Below are 16,966 nucleotides of genomic sequence, written 5' to 3'. Positions count from 1 at the left end.
TTTATTGGCATTACAAATTTTCAACGTGTTCACCTCAGCAAATAATAACACATTGCATGCGAAAGGTAGTTGACAATAATGACGAACGTAACATCGCAAGAGAAAATTCTATATTTTCATGTTTTATGGAATCTTTCAGTTCTACTAAATATTTTAATTTGATGCGCACATCATAGATTTCAGAAAACACCAAGGCAAGAAATTCGTCAGAGTGAGGTCGGGGGTATCGCGGTGGCCTTGAAAATGCAACGTTGCAGGATGACTCTATCTCCAAAGTGCTGCTGCAGAATTTGCCAAACACATGTGGCGACGCGTGGCGGAACACCACCTTGCATTCACACAAAGACATTGACGACATTTCACTGCTGCAACTCTGCAATTACAAAATTCTGAACTATTGTTGTATATCGAGCACTTGTGATGAAACATGTTTTTATACCTAGGGAAGGGATCTCTTTATAGGAGTAAAGAAACGAATGTTCTTGCGATACAGCAACATACAGTCACTTTATTTTCATGTCAAGGCACTGGTACGCCATCGTGAGAATTTTCGTCACCCCAGTAAACGTGGTTCTTGTAGTTTACATTCCTGTTTAAGCCGAAATGCGCCTAATTGGTCCATAATATCGCTAGCGGCCACCTGCTATCTTCATCCTATCTGATAAGGAATGATTGTGATCTCTTCTTTGCAAATGCTTCATGCTGGCAACTTAAGATTATACTTGCATCGTTCCAACGCAGTTTATCGTTTTTCAATTGGCTGATCAATTTTCGCAGGAAAAAGTAGATGTAGCCATTCAAAAATTTAGAAATTGTTTCACTGTAACCGTAACAGTTAGAGCTCTATTGTCTTACATGATCACTATCTCGAGCATATCTTCAAATAATAATAACTGGAATTTCATTTTGATCGGCTGAGCGGATAGGCCGCTAGGGGTTCATATTTTAAGGAAGTTTTTTATGGCTACCCTTATCATTCTTTTATATTATTTTTCTGTTATAAGAAATAATAATTACAACAAACGGGAAAGTGTGTCTGCGTAATTACAGTGTTTGAACTATTATTTTGTTCTTGGATTTCACTATTGAAGAATGTTATCTTTCTGACTGCATTTATTTTTTAATCTCTAAGACAACACTTTATCTGAAGTTTATGTTTTTACGATTATTCAAATTATTACATTACATCTTAAATCTTTAAGAATAGATGTATTTGACAGACATTTTGACAGGAATTAGAGAGTGAAAAAATAAACGAAATTTTCAGTTATGCATGAGAAAATAATTCTCTTAAAACTCTATTTATTATTAAAATATACTACAAACCATTTTTTTAATGTTAAAACTCCTAAAATAAAGTGCCTAAGTTTCTCAAAATAAATCAATAAAATTTTTATAGGATCTTTTATATAATGAATTTTAAGACGCTTTTAAAAAGATTGCTAATATTACTGATTTTTGGCGATCTAAAAATTGTACAATCTTTTACTTTTGTAATGATAGTTCTACTATCAGCCTTTAATAAGACATGGATAATATCATATTCTGAAAACATTAAATCAAGTAATGTGTCTAAATAACGCAAAGAAAAAATTGTACAGTAACTACATTAATTGATGAGAAAACCTCGGTGATTTTTTTTAACTTTACAGGACATTATCACCAGTTTGGAACAAACTCTTTATTTTAAATCTAATAATAGTGTTAAAAGTCAAAGACTAAAAAAAGGTATCTATTAGCTGAAAAATACTGTGAATGCGTCAGCATTAATTACAGATAACCTTAATTTTAAAACAAATTAAAATATTATTTGTTTTAAATTACCATTCAGTTTTGGGTTTAATACATTATTAAGCCGGATATTATTAAGCCTTATTAAACATGTCGTGTCTTAGTTCTATATTGTTAAAAATATTATTATGAATTTGGACAACGGCGCGGTACCAAACCGTAAAGAATAATAAATTGCCGTCGAATAAATGTGGTCGGAATTTTTATCCTTGGCAATAAGCAGAATAGAAAATAAAAATTAAATGCTAAAATTACAAATTTCACTGTAGCAAACGGCTCGTAAAAATTTAAAATACATAATCCATTTAATTACCTGCGCTGCTGCAGAAATAACCCGAATAAAAGAAAATTAAGATAATATTCTGGGTGTGCCTTAATAACCTAAGATTAAGAAAAATAAACATTGACTTACCCAATTGTACCGAAATACACTTAACACATATTGTATCTGCGAAACAAGTATTTATTTCAACACTAGAACAGTAGAAGAAATATTGACAAATATTTTATCACAAGGCACCTACACAACTCTAGTTACAGTCACTTTCGCGTGTTCATCCTAGAGCTTCACAAAAAAGCAATTATTGTGTCATCGAAAAAATCACTTGTTAAATTCTAGCGCCATTCTAGCAGGAGAAACTAGGACTTGATACAAATGAAATATGTCCGGCTGTTTTTCTTAAAACTGCCATTGTCTTTCATAGGTACGAAAGGTAAAAAGGTTACACGAAGAAGCACAAGGTCATGTCTTCGTTGATGGCAGTACCAAATGTCCTATGAAGAAAAATTCTGATCGAATGAAAATCTTGAAACTTCAGAACAGTTATTAAATTTCAACGCCATGCAGGAAACTATAGGACTTGATAAGAATTAAAAAATGTCCGGATAATTTTAAAGAATTTCCTCTCTCGTTCACAGGTATGAATTTTAAAAATCACATGAAGTACCATGGGGATTTAACGGACAGGGTAGTGCCGAAATGGCCTTGGAAGAATACACCTCAAGGGGTGAAGCGAGAGGGAAAAAGAGGGCGAGTGATTTTCAAACCGTACTATTTATACGCATGGTATTGTTTACAGTCTATATTGTATAACTAGTACTATATGCTAGGGTGAAGCAAATATAAATGAGCCTTTTGTTTAAACAAAATTTATTTTATAGAAAACATCTAAAATTATTTTCTAAATAATCTCCAAATTATTTTCTAAATAATCTCCTCTTTTTATGATACATTTTCCCCAACGTTTTGGTAAATTTTTGATTTTGTTCTCATAGAGTGAAGTTGGATGGGTATCTAATCAGTTGCGCACGAATGTTTTCATTTGATCTATTAACTCAAATCGCTTGTTTCCACGTGTCTTTTTGAGGTGTCCAACCATGTGAAAATCGCATGAGGATAAGTGTAGGCTGTAAGATGGATGATCAAGCCTTTTCCAGTGCATTTCCGTGTGGGGTTCGGCGCTGTCGTGGAGGATCAACACTTCGTGGAGGGAACAGTCTCGTCTTTTGCATCAATACTGAAGCGTAACTTGATCCAAAAGACCGCAGTAGTTGGTTGCGGTAATGGTTTCACTTTTCCGTGTATGAAATCCACCATTAAGACCTCCCTTCAGTCCCAAAAAACAGTGGCCAACACTTTTCCCTTAATGTTTTCATTAATCGTGAAGGGGATGACCTTGATTCGCAAGAAGTCTGTGGCCTTGTTTGAATTCGTTGCACCAAACCTTCACTCTTGACTATGAAAGGATAATTTCCTCGAAGTAGGCGTGCAGTCTTTGGTAAACTTCGACTGGTTTCATGTTTTTACGGAAGAGAGAACTTCATAATGATGCGTTGCTCAATAGGAACGGGCACAGTCCTCTCACTCATCGTAAGGACTACTAAATAAATAAAGCACGGGGCAAGCCGGATGGTATGGTTCCCTTACTCTAGGCAACCCCACCTACCAACTTCACCTGCCCAAACACATACAAATACCCATGCTGAAGCTCAGTCAGTGAAGGCTCGTTCATATTTGATCGCCCAACGTATATATATATATATAGTTATTATATATTTAGTTATATCGATATATATATATATATTACTATTTATACTCTATTAACGGTCCATTTATAGTCTCTTTAGCCACCGTCTGTTGCCACTATCGAAATGGAATTCGGAGAGAAAACGTGAGTGCTTGCAATCACGTATATATAGTAGAATACTTGTCTTTTCAAAAATTTCGATTAATAAAATCAGAACTCTAAAGAAATGCAGTCTTTTCTAGTTAGAGGAAAAAGAATATTCTGATGTACAGTTTATATTCTAGTTTCAAACCTAAAATACTAATAACAGTCTTAAGAAGCTAAGTGCAGAAGATCTCTAACAAGTTTTTAATCACACTGAGTATGGTGATGAGGATTTTCTATGCAATATAATCTCAAAATCAGCCGAAATCTTGTTAAGTTGCCGTAAACTCGCGTGAGAATTTTTCATGAAGCTCATCGCAAATTGCATGGTGTTATAAAATATGCAAACACTATTCCCATTTTTATATTTTTATAAACTCATATGACGTTTGTGTTTATTTGTGTATAATTTGGCTTTCATGTATTTTTGCAGTTCTATGTAGTGTTTTTATTTATTTATTTATTTTCTGCATTTTGAATGTTAATTATATATTTACTGCGCTTAATTATTTCATGTAATATGATATGGGTATTTTAATTCTGAATCTGTTGACAATGCGACTGTAAAAGCAGCTAAGTAGAACCGAAAATTTAAGCAAAATTCCTCCTAATGTTCCTTGGCTCAATTTTTGCTACCTAATTGACGACATTTGTATATTTCCTTCCCATTCGGCAACATTCTGGAAGATTCCGCGACACTGATTTTCAGAACTCGAAGAGAAAATGTCCTCTAAGCTTCAAAAACTGTTTGGTCTCTGTCCCGGATATATCTTAAGTTCGAGATTGTGAGCAGCTGTAAGTTTTTAGGGCTGCGATTCTCATATTCTTTACACTACTGAACTTTAGTGATCGTTTCCTTGAACTCTCATTCTATCAGCGATTATAGTAATTTGTCATATTTCTTACATATTAAAAATAATTTCACTCTATCATTGTTATTTTGCTTTTGAGCTATTTATGGTTGTTTAAACAGCTGTAAAAACTGTTATTTAACTCGATGAAGATTCAAGATTTCCGATTGATTGGCATAACTATTTAAGGAAATCTTTATATGCTCTTAGGATGCAACGATATATAATTTGTCAAGAATAGCTCAATCATGTGTTCAAACATTGAATAAGTGTTTTAACAATTTTTCTTCGGTAAAGTTGAAATTTTTGTTTCTAATACTCTTTACTTTTAATTTAACTAAAATGGATTAATTATAATTATTTGGAATGTTTACTGTATTTGCCTCGTATGTACTAACTGAAGGATTGAGTTCGTGTGCTAAGGGAAATTTTCCTGATATTATGAAGCAAAATGATTTAAAACAAGAAAGTGATTTCCTTGTCATTATAATGTACTATGCACTATCTAACACATAACACAATTATTCTTCAAGTCTGAACTGCCTAACGCGAAGTTATTCGACCATCACTCAAGCTTTCAGGAAATCTGCATCTAAAATTTAATTTAAACTGTTTAATTATTCCTAACATTTTTCGTTTTACTCAAGTTACTAACTTAATTTCAGTTTTGCGGAAGAAAATAAGCGTACCATAAAATTCGCCTAATCTACGGTTCGTCTAGCAACTTAACAAATAATAAGAATGTTAATGCATTGTGGCTTCTTCCTTCTTGCATTGAGATTAGTTAAGTTGATATAATTTTTAGTGTGAGAAATGTAAATTAAATTAAAATAAACCTAAAAATATACTTTACAAACTACAAGTTGGTTGATTTTACGTAAATGTTGCGTAATGTTACGTAAATGTTACGTAAATGTTGTTGCCAAAAAAGAATAAAAGTGTTATTTTATAGAAAGACTAGCGAACAAGCCCGCTAGATGACCAGGCTGCATCCAGAGGACAATTTAATAAGTTATATGTACACCTGAAAAGAAAATGCATAAAACGCTTTAATATGAATGAAATCACTTCATTCTATCCAAGCATTAAACAGTTCGTAAATAATTTTTTTCGTTGCCAAACCATAACTTTAAGACTTAGTTTACAACTTACATGACCATTAGTTACAGTTGCATAAAGGAGAATTTTTATCTTTCATTTTTCTTTTCATAACTCTGCCATTTTCCCAAATTCAGAAAAAATGAGGTCGATTTTTATAAACATTTATTTAAATAAACAATTAAGCAAAAGTATCTGCTAAAGAAGAATAACAAACAAAAGTTTGTCTATTTTTAAAAGAAAAGTATAATCTGTCATGATATATACAAAGTTCTTGAGATATTAATTTTATATGGCTGCGTTCCAATTTTCTCCCATTTTCTTTCTCTCCAAGTTTGACGGTATTTGCATAGTGAATGCTTATTCAGAACGTATGAAGATTTCAGAATATGTCAGTTTCGTTAAAAAGTTTTTAATAGAAATAAAAACATACATAAACGGGGATTAAAATAACTCTTCAGAATATGTTCTCGAGTTATTTTGATCGATTGCTAGATTGCTGCTAAAAATACTTTTCGATTTGTGACAGATTTTTACCGAGTATAAGTAATATGGTGTCCTTTTGGCGTAATTGAGAATCAAACGTTAGGATCAGAGAAAGATGAAAAAAGAAGTTAAAGAAATGATACGAAGAAGCATTTAAGAGCGTTTTTTAAATAATAGCTGGAAGCACTCCAAATAAGATGGTAGAAGGAAGCCTCTATATATAGACTAAAATAGCATTCTCTTAAGCAGCAATTACACATTTCGTATAACATTACCGCGAACAAAAAACAGACATCTCCTTATCACTTTTATGTTCGCTCTTTTTATAACACACAGTCAACCATTATGCATTGCCCCGTGTGATACGATGGAAATATAGGTACAACTTGATGAAAGAAAATAGAACATAGATTCCCTGAAAGAAAATTTCTGTTATAAAACAACGTATTCATCTCTTATTTATTGTTTTTCTATTACATTTTACAATTCTCATATTTTCTCATTTGCTTTGTTTAGTGATGATTATTTTACTGTCGATCTACATACTGGTATTTTCAGCAAAAGTGAAACTTAATGTAATTTAACTATCTTATTCACATTCTTGTTCATCATTTTGATACGAATAAAAGCGTATCTCTACGCAAACTTTAGTTTATATGAAAATGATGCACAAGAATGTGAATAAGATAGTTGAACTACATGAAGTTATATATGAGTGTGTAAGGAAAAAGAAAAACAAACTGGGTAATTAGTGCTAAAAGCTGATAAGTACAAAAAAACATTGCTTCAAAAGAATAAAGTAACGTTAAATTTAATTTTAAATAATTCTTTTGCTCCATTGTTGCAAGGAATGGAATTTGAATTTAACAAACATTCTCTGTTCATAAAAAGCAAATTTAAAGTTAATAAATTTAAATGAAATTCAATGCAAACAAATAAATTATTAATTATTGTTGCGAACTAATCTACAATATCATTTAAATTCTGAGAGTATATGTAAATCAAGTGCAAGTACCAAAATCCATGAATATAAAATTCCAAAAATTATTTAATGCTAAAAAATTAATTTATAAAAATGCATAAGTGAATGATTGTTCAGCAGGTAGGAGACAGACTTATCAAGGGGAAGTTGCCCCCAAACCTAAACTCTTCAATCTTCAACCCAAACTCTTCAATCATTCAATTCGTGTTTCGTCATTCATGTAGGCAAGGGTGAAAGTCAAAACCAAAAGTAAACCAAATGTGGTGAATCACTAAAAAGAATTTAAACAAGTGAAATTTTGAGAAATTAGCAATTAAAAGACTAGAATTCAAATAAAAATATTAATAAATAAGAGTAGAAAACCAAATTATATACATATATATATACTATATATAAGGTAATATATTTATATATATATGTATGTGTGTGTGAGTGCGTGTAAAATAAAAAACATGTAACTATGAACAATACATCATATCTGATATAGCCCTTTAATACTTATTTTTAATTTGGGCACTTTCCCTTCCCTACTCTAAGCTTGTTTCAAACCTGCATTTCAAACTAACTTCAAAACTAATTCCACATTATGCTATTTAGCCTTCTGCATTGCGTATAGTTCTTATCCAATCAGATTAAAGAACCATTTTGCTATAAATCCTATTGCAATGCATCTACGCTCTTTCCTTGCCCCTTCTTTATGCTCTAACATGCACAGGACGCTCGGGTTGCCGTATTGTCCATTATTTAAAGATGTGCTAAGTTTTAAAATTGTGGAGTGCATACTGTACCCATAATTCTGTATAAAACAAATATTCTGTCATTAAAAATGCTTTACCCAATAATAGAACTGTTTTAAATCATCTACATCATCGAATCATTATCCAAAAAAGTAATTAACAATACAATAATAAATCAAATACAACGAATTAAAAATATCTACACAGATACGATAGATCTACAACGCGAAATTTTGCTCCTTATTAAAATTCTCAAAAATAATCTAATACTCAATCAATTTATTAGCCATTGCCTTAAAACAGCAGACGTTAAATACTCACTCTAAATCATTTAACTGATAGGGATATGATAATTTGTTCCTAAACCTGAGAAGGCGGTATAAGTTGGATAGCTATCAGTTGAGGGATTTGTACATAGTGTAATTACTAAGTTATATGTAATGTAAAAAGCTAATTATGCTGTTACTAAAAAAAAAAAAAAAAAAAAACTGTCAAATAGCTCTTTGACAGTAAAAATTCCTTTTTTCCTTTTCTTAATTTTTTAATCGTTACGACACGACAATTAGCCAGAAATTAATTATTTTCCATTCACTAGTATTTTCAAAAAATTTTAACAGAAGGTTTCACTCAAATAAGAGCTCCACAACATACGTCCCTCAAGAATTCCTAGTCCCTCTCACTACCATAAATTACTTCACACATGTCTTACCGACTGATATAATTCAAAACCTCCGCTGCCGATAAAGAATTTCGGAAACACAACGCTTCTGACTCAGACGCGAAGAAAACACTTTACCCACTTCCCACTAGAAAGAACGTAAATTAATTAATGCTTTTTCTGGCCTTTATATCTTCATGTACATTCCCTTTTCTTATTATATATTTTTAAATTTTTATTTTTTATTTTTTGATTTGTTTTTGCAAAGATTGCATTATATTTCTTATATTTTGTAAATTTTCTAATGTTTATTTCAATTACTTTGAATTCTATTTCATAATGCCAATTACCAATGTTTAATTTTTACAAATAGTTTTGAATTAAAATGCATAAACAAGAGGGCGTCGGGGGACAATTACTCGAGCAATATCAATTTTATTGCAGAAATTGCTTTTCACTCAAAATTGAATTAGCTAACATGCTTAATCGGAATGAGTTCTTTGGTTCTCTGCATTGGTTCTTAATCCCTTCTATTCACGGAAATGTTTGGCCTAGCTTCAATTGCCGGTTTGGCATCGCCTTATTATTCGAGTAAAGGACGAAACACATTCGTATTTATTTCTTTATTATTGTTCATTGAACGGGAGTTGTTTTGTTCCCCTTGAAAAGTCAACTAATTTCCGATCAATGGCAATGATTACTTGCATTTAATTTAATTACTTGCTTTTAATTTATATCTTTTTACAATTGAAATTTTGTTATTCATGATTTAATTCAAGTCCCCGTTAAACAAGATGTTTTCTAGACCAAAATTGTTTTTTTTTTTAAATTGTTATTACTACTTTGCTTAAAAATTGGATTTTGAAGATTACATAAATTCTAATTTACCAAGCCCTAATAGAAAAGGGAAGTAAGAAAAATTAAAACGAAAGATAAAATAAACATTGATTTTATTTAAAAAAATTGAATATTGTAAAGGAAAAGAAAAGGTGATAGATGTAAGGAATTACCTTTGACGGTGACACCGACTACACTGAACGTCGTCTCTCCAAAACTTGGCCCCTTTTTTACATTTGTGTTGTTATGATGTCATTAACTTTTGAAAAGCTAAGTTAAAGATCATGTTCTAATTTAGACATTTAAATGAAAACGCGTCTAAGCAAATACGCGACCTGGATTTTTTTTTCTTGCGTTTACGCTGCACTGGTTTGTTTTTATTAACAGTTTCTATATATTCCACAACGGTTGAAATGTTGTGTTTATGCTACACTATTTCCTTTTTATTGGCTACTTCTACATTTTCCATAACGGTGGTACTGTTGAGTTTACGCTGCACTGGTTTGTTTTTATTAACAGTTTCTATATATTCCACAACGGTTGAAATGTTATGTTTATGCTACACTATTTCCTTTTTATTGGCTACTTCTACATTTTCCATAACGGTGGTACTGTTGAGTTTACGCTGCATTGGTTTTTTTTTTTTTTTTTTTTTTTTTTTTTTTTTTTTGTATTGGCAATTTCTTAATTGTTAAAATGTCGACATTCTTCATGAGAATTATTTAGTTTAAGAATGTAGTTTTTGAAATTTCAAATTTTTAAAGGGATGTAAAAAAGTAAACAGTAAGTTTAAACTGTTATTTTTAATTATTTAAGAGTATAAATGTTCAAATTTTATTTTAAAGTATAGATTCACGTTTCCTTTTTTGTATTTTGTATTGTTTTATTTGCATCTGGCATCTGTTTTGTTGGTTAAATTTGAGTTTCTGAGCGGCAACACTTTTATCGTTTGAAAGCTGTTTACATTCTTTTTACGATATCGCTGTAGTTCGTTTATCGCTGCAGTTAGGACTGAACCCACTAACGAAATGAAAAAAGAGTACCTCTGTGTTATCATTTCATCTATTATCTATCATTTTATCTATCGTTCAGCAAAGTTGATTAACATCTAGTGGCCCGGAATTTGGCGATCGGTGCATCCCATCTATCGGTGACATTGTCAAAAGCTCGTTATGAGTATTGTTTGGTTTAACCTCATAATAATGCAGGTTTTTGAAGCTTTAGATTTTTTTCTTTTGTTTATGCCTAATAACCTACCTTAATGCCAAATTTCAAGTAGCTAAGTCATTTAGAAGTGGTCTAGGATTTTGATGAGCGAGTCAGTCAGTGAGTGATAAAATAAGGCTTTTCAGACCTTAATAATTCCATTATTATAAGAGATAGATTAAGGAAATTTGGGATCCTAGGTATTTAGCTCTATTAGACATATAATTGCAAGTTTATAGATCTAATAGTTTTTGAGTAATTGGGGGGGGGAGTCGAAAGTAGATCGAATTGTTTCGTGTCAGGTTCATATGGCCGGTGTCTCATAGTTTTCTTTTCCGTCTGTTTTGAACTTGGCTAACATACTACAGTGTGTCTAAACCTACAAAATGACACGAAATATAAACGTAATCAAATGTATTTAATTAAACGTTTGATAAAAATTTTCAAAACATTAAATATTGCAAGAAATCAGAGGGCAAAATTTATACATTGAATAGGAAAACTGTTACAGGCTTATAGGTTGAACTCTGGAATCACGGAAGGGGTCATTTTGACCACAAACGAAATTAAACTGTTCGCACACTTTAAATTTTATTTTTAAATATTTTGATATTTTTTACTTCCTAAATGTATACCAAGTTGAAAAAATATTTTTTAGCCTGTTTCAAATGATATTTTTAACATAATTATACATACATACATATATATATATATATATTAACAGCGTCTTTACAACATATGTTTGGGTTTTCTGTTTATTTTCATGCCAGATATTATTCGGCAGCAGGTTGAAATAGAAGTGAGGTATCTCTTCTCAAAATTGTAAACTCTCTAACGAGCTTCATGTTTCTTGTCTGAATGTCCTAGTAAGCTCTTCACTGCAACTGTTCGAGGCTTCTGTCTACTTTTTGTATCTCTAAACGTCATTTTCATCTTAAACATGTTGCGTACAACTGTTGAAAAAATACTCATCAGTAGACGAAAAGATGCATATTTTTTACGTAAAGTAAAATGTTTCCAAGGACTGTCCGATATAATCGATAGCATTTTTAGTTCAGAAATAAGTTCCCATGAAGATTCTAATACAGAAATTTATTTATTTAAACTGATGAAGATTGAATTATTTCAACTACAACAAGACAATATGGCTCATCAAATGATGATTCTATTATTCCTTCAAAAGGAAAGTGCCTTAACATTTCACCATCTAGTCTCGAGGCAGAACAAGGGATTCTCTCATCATTTTCATGTTGTATCAATTCCAGTGTTAAATTCTAGTAAAAAGGTGTACTGATTAAGAATTTAAATAAGAAAAATAATTGTTTCGAGGCCAAGCAAGTAGTTGAGGTCTGAAAGGATGAGTAATGCGTGAAGCAAACATCAGGTCTAGTAAGAAAACGAAGGCAAATCCGGTGTTTTGAAAATGAACTAGAAAGTGAAGAAATAGCAAATGATGTAACATGAAGGAAAAACTCAATTCTCTTGGAAGCCTTCCTCTTCAAAATGTATTGCGAAATGTTTGCGAATAAGAAAGCTATTGATGGGAAGACAAGTACCGCGTGGAGACTTTTTATCAATGAAAAAATATTGCATCATATTTGGCAATGCACTGAAGCCGAGACGCACCAGAAGTCGGAAAATCTAAATCGGAACTTGTTACTTGAAGCGCTAGATGCTTTTATTGATGTTACATGTTTGTCTCCCAAATCAACAAGATCGCAAAGATTATTAACTGATCCATTGACTGTTGCTTCAGAGGTATGATCAATATATAGAAAATGTATATTGTGTCGCAAAGCAGATGAAAATACTACAGTTGATGAAGAATTGTTCCTACAAAGTGGAGACGCTGCTTTATTCAGTATATGCCGAAAATAAATTTTGCCTAAAATGTTTGTTTTAGCTAATGAATGAATAAAATACTTTCTAAATGGTTATATTTATTTAGGAAAAGATGAACGCAGGCCAGCTGAAGAAATTAAAATGTCGAAGAAATGTTGCTTTACATAATTTTTTTTACTTCGTTGAATTAATAAATACATTTAATAAATTAATTATGCTAGCAGAGCCAATTGCGCAAAAAAGGTGCTTATAGAATAATATTAATGAGTTTTAAAAGAAAATTCTTGGCGTATAATGGTATAAAATGAAAAAAAAAAATAATTAAAACCTTTTTTGAACAATATTAACCCTGTAGCCAAAATAAGTTTAATAAACTAAATTATAATGTATTTTGTTAAAAAAGTACTTTAAAATGCCAGATTGCTTTTCCATTAACTAAGTTGCGGTCAAAGCGATTGACAGCCACCGTAATTTGACGTAAACGTTAAGTGCTAGTATTAATAACTCAACTAATGAAGTGATAATTACAAATGCATTAATTACATTATTGATACTTCATTGTGCTACTAATGGAGAATTACATTTTATTAATGGTCAGATGAACTTAAGAGGGCTTACAGAGAAGATTCGCAGGATTACTGAAAACAAATTACATATTTATATTATAAAGGATATTACAAAAGTATTCGTGTATATGATACACAAGTAATCAACTTGTCTTTAAATCTGCCATTTTAGTTTTCCCATACCCGAAGTACTGTGAGTTTCGGAAAAAATTACAGCTTAATTAATTCGTTAATCTTCCTGTATCGTGTGACTTCTATCAAAAGTAACATGAACCGAAACCTCATCACGGAACTCAAAATGTTTCAAAACTTCTTCACCGTAAGTGAAACTTATCACAAAAAAATAATAATAATAATTTAGCAATCTGATATCTACTAGAATGATTAAAGTTTTTCGTTTCTGAAGCATACCTCTTTCACTCTGAGCAGACTTATTTCTGTCTTCTCAAATAAGAATTATGTTTAGAGAGGAGGGAAAATGAAAGCATTCTTCAGTATCTAGATGGAAAGTTAACTTCTTTCTTGTAATAACAATTTTTTATATTTATCTTCAGCTTTAACATTAAATAACTCCTTTAGATTTATAATGAAATTAAATATTTTTCTTACTTTTCAAAATATTTTAGATCAACAAATCCTGCACCAAACTTCTACCCGCGGCTATCCATGTGAAGAGTTCTAGACTACGCTGGTATCCAGAATTTCCTTTATGTGTACAAAACGCTGTTTCCTGCAAAATAGTTCAGTAGAATGAGATGAACATTCTTGGGATAATATATGGTATAAGGGTACATAAATGGAAGCTGAAAATTGAATGCATTAATGCGTACAATCCAAAACTATATTAGAAAATATGCAGCGTGATTAAAATAGCATTAGCCCGGAGCCTTCTTGCAGATATATCATAATCACTTACATCACTAAAAATTAGCTGCTTGGTTAAGTGATTAAAGGAAAGTACCTGAAATATCATCTCAGAGATCCTACTGATAATCTTTGTAATGTGCATGGGCCGATTGACGAAATCCAACTTGCGTTTTTCATGTCTCGAAAGCGCGACTTAGGATACTTATTAGATTTATATATAGAACTGTCTATATATAAATCTAATAAATTTATTTATTAGATTAATAATTTAATTAGGTATTTTGAGACAAAATTGGATTTTTTTCTGAAATGGCATGCCAATTTTTTTCCCATATTTCAATTTTACGACTCAAATTATGCCAAACTGCCAAGTTTTGTAAAAATCACACGAGTCCTTTTTTAAAAATTAGCTCTCAAAATTTTAGCTCCTCAGTATTAATTGAATTTGATATATATTTATTGATATCTCTTTTTTTTATTAAACGTACTTGGTACTTTCTTCCAGAGTTCGAAATTTAGGCTTAATTCAAGTATAATTCGCACATTTTTATTAATTATTTTTTAAATTTGTATTTTTAAATAATTTTTATAAATTTTTTGAAAACATTTTTGTATTATAACCTATAAAACTTTTCACAGCATCTTAAAGTAGATGTATTTCTAAGCATATCTGCAAAACATTAGAGTTTTTTATTCAAATTTCCTAAGATATGCGTGAATTTACGTAATTTACGTTTCGGCGCGTTTTGAAATATAAGCGATAATAACGAAAAAGTGGTTTTCGCACTTTGTTAAAATTATTTGAAAGAAGAACGATTTACCTTTTTTTACTCTCGTGCATCAATGAAAAAAAGGGAATAAGGTTATTATAAATTAAGAATTCCGCCAAGTAATTATTTTTGGCTCAAACTGAAAAAATAAATGTGCCAAGATAAAATTATAAATTTCTCCGTAAATATCTCACTAAAAATTACAAAATTTAATATCTAGGCATAATTTGAGTCGTAGAATCGAACTATGGAAAAGGAAAATGACTAATATGTTATTTCAGAAAAAGTCCGATTTTATGTCAAAATACCTATGTTAGAATAATGCTATACTAAATCGCGCTTTCGAGACATGAAAAACGCAGTTTGAATTTCGTCAATCGGCCTAGTAGAACGGGAGATACAGAACTGTATTTTTTTTCGCAGTGTACCTCTAATTTTCCGAGTAAAAAAGCAGTTTAATTGCTGTCATTAGACTTGTACCATCATGGCAACAATAATCAATAAAATTTAGTGTTTCTATCTAAGATGAATACTATAGTGTTAAGATACTCTTATAAAATGTAATGACAATAGATTTGAAATTTCGTATAGCAAATAATTTTTATTAAAATAAAATATATATCATGGATTTCGTGTTTGAAATTTTCTCCACGAGTGTTTATCAATGCACCTTTTAAGATGAAATTTAACCAATTTTTTTAAATTGGCATTACTTGCACCATGTTTTGAAAACTCTAATAATAAAATTTTATATTTATATACAAATTACTGCTCTTCGTCATTCCTGAAGGAAAACATTTTTCCTCTCTTGTTCATCTTTCTAAAGCATCTCTAGAGACACATTTCAGAATTCATTAGGGTAAAGGTCCTTCGGCGAACATTTGACAGAAAATGTCAAAACATGTTTTCTCTGAATGTTCTAAGTTAGTCTGAGATCCAAAATCCAAGAAACTGTACTTTCTCTACTGCGTCGCAACTATTTAGTGAAATAATAAATAAGATCAGAAATAAAATATAATTAACTATCATTCCTTAAACGCGTACTAAAACTCTTTACTTTTAACTTACGGAACAGTATTGAATTGTTGCAAGCTTTTCTTTCTGAATTATTCAGGGATTAAACTAAAGGAAACACATTCTAAGTAAACAATGTACGATGTTTTAACAATATAGCAATAGCTAGTCCGCTTCTGTTGGCTCGGATACATTCTACTCAAGTTAATTTCAGAACAAACTAAATTTTAAGTTAACAAAGTGAAAATAAATTATAAATAACGGGATACAAAATCATTTTATAATGTATTTGAATAATTGATTCCTTTCCTTCATACTATCAAGTCTCTCCTTGAGCGTTTTATTTGTAGCTATTTATGCTTTACACTTTGATGTTACGAATATTTCAGTTCTTTGCACACATTTTATATCGCACTTTTCCTTAGGCCATAAAAGAGAAATACGCCTACTTTAAGGGAACTTTGGAACAGTTGCAATGTCAGAAGTAGTATCGAAAATATAGTTAAAGAAGGACACGGAATTAAAAAAAAATGGCAAGCGGTAAGGAGGGCAGTACAGAAACATATAATACCGCTTTGTTCAAAATAAGATTCCAAACTTATTCCGTTCAATTATTGCCCATTGGTGAAGAAATACGAAAGATAAAGGTGAGCGGTATATAACAGCGTTAAATCCAGGTTTTAGTTACTTTCAGATTAAAGTTAGGCCGGAAGATGTAAGTAAGATGGCCTTTATAACGAAATCAGAGACGCATGTCTTTCTATGGTTGCCTTCTGACTTTTAACGGAGCCCGGCGATGTGTGGGCAATGGCTATTACCTTGCGACCTATATAGGAAAGAAATAGCGTAATATAACCTGATAATAGAAGAATCAGAATAGAATAGAATCAGAAAGAATAGAATTACATCAGAAAGAAAATATGTATCAGAAGTACAAATAGTAGAAGACTAATATAGAAACTCACCGCTTATTATTTGCCTTGTTAAATGTTGTGGGACTGTCGGTTTATATTGAAAAATGTAAGTTCTCATGTAAGAAATTAAGGTATTTCGGATTTTAAAATACCTCAGGTATTAATATCGTCGAATC

This window comes from Stegodyphus dumicola, chromosome 6 (genome assembly GCF_044657685.1).
Source record: "Stegodyphus dumicola isolate Sdum_Otavi_A_Nest chromosome 6, ASM4465768v1".
NCBI classification, from domain to species: Eukaryota; Metazoa; Arthropoda; class Arachnida; order Araneae; family Eresidae; genus Stegodyphus; species Stegodyphus dumicola.
This window is presented reverse-complemented; position numbering follows the sequence as displayed.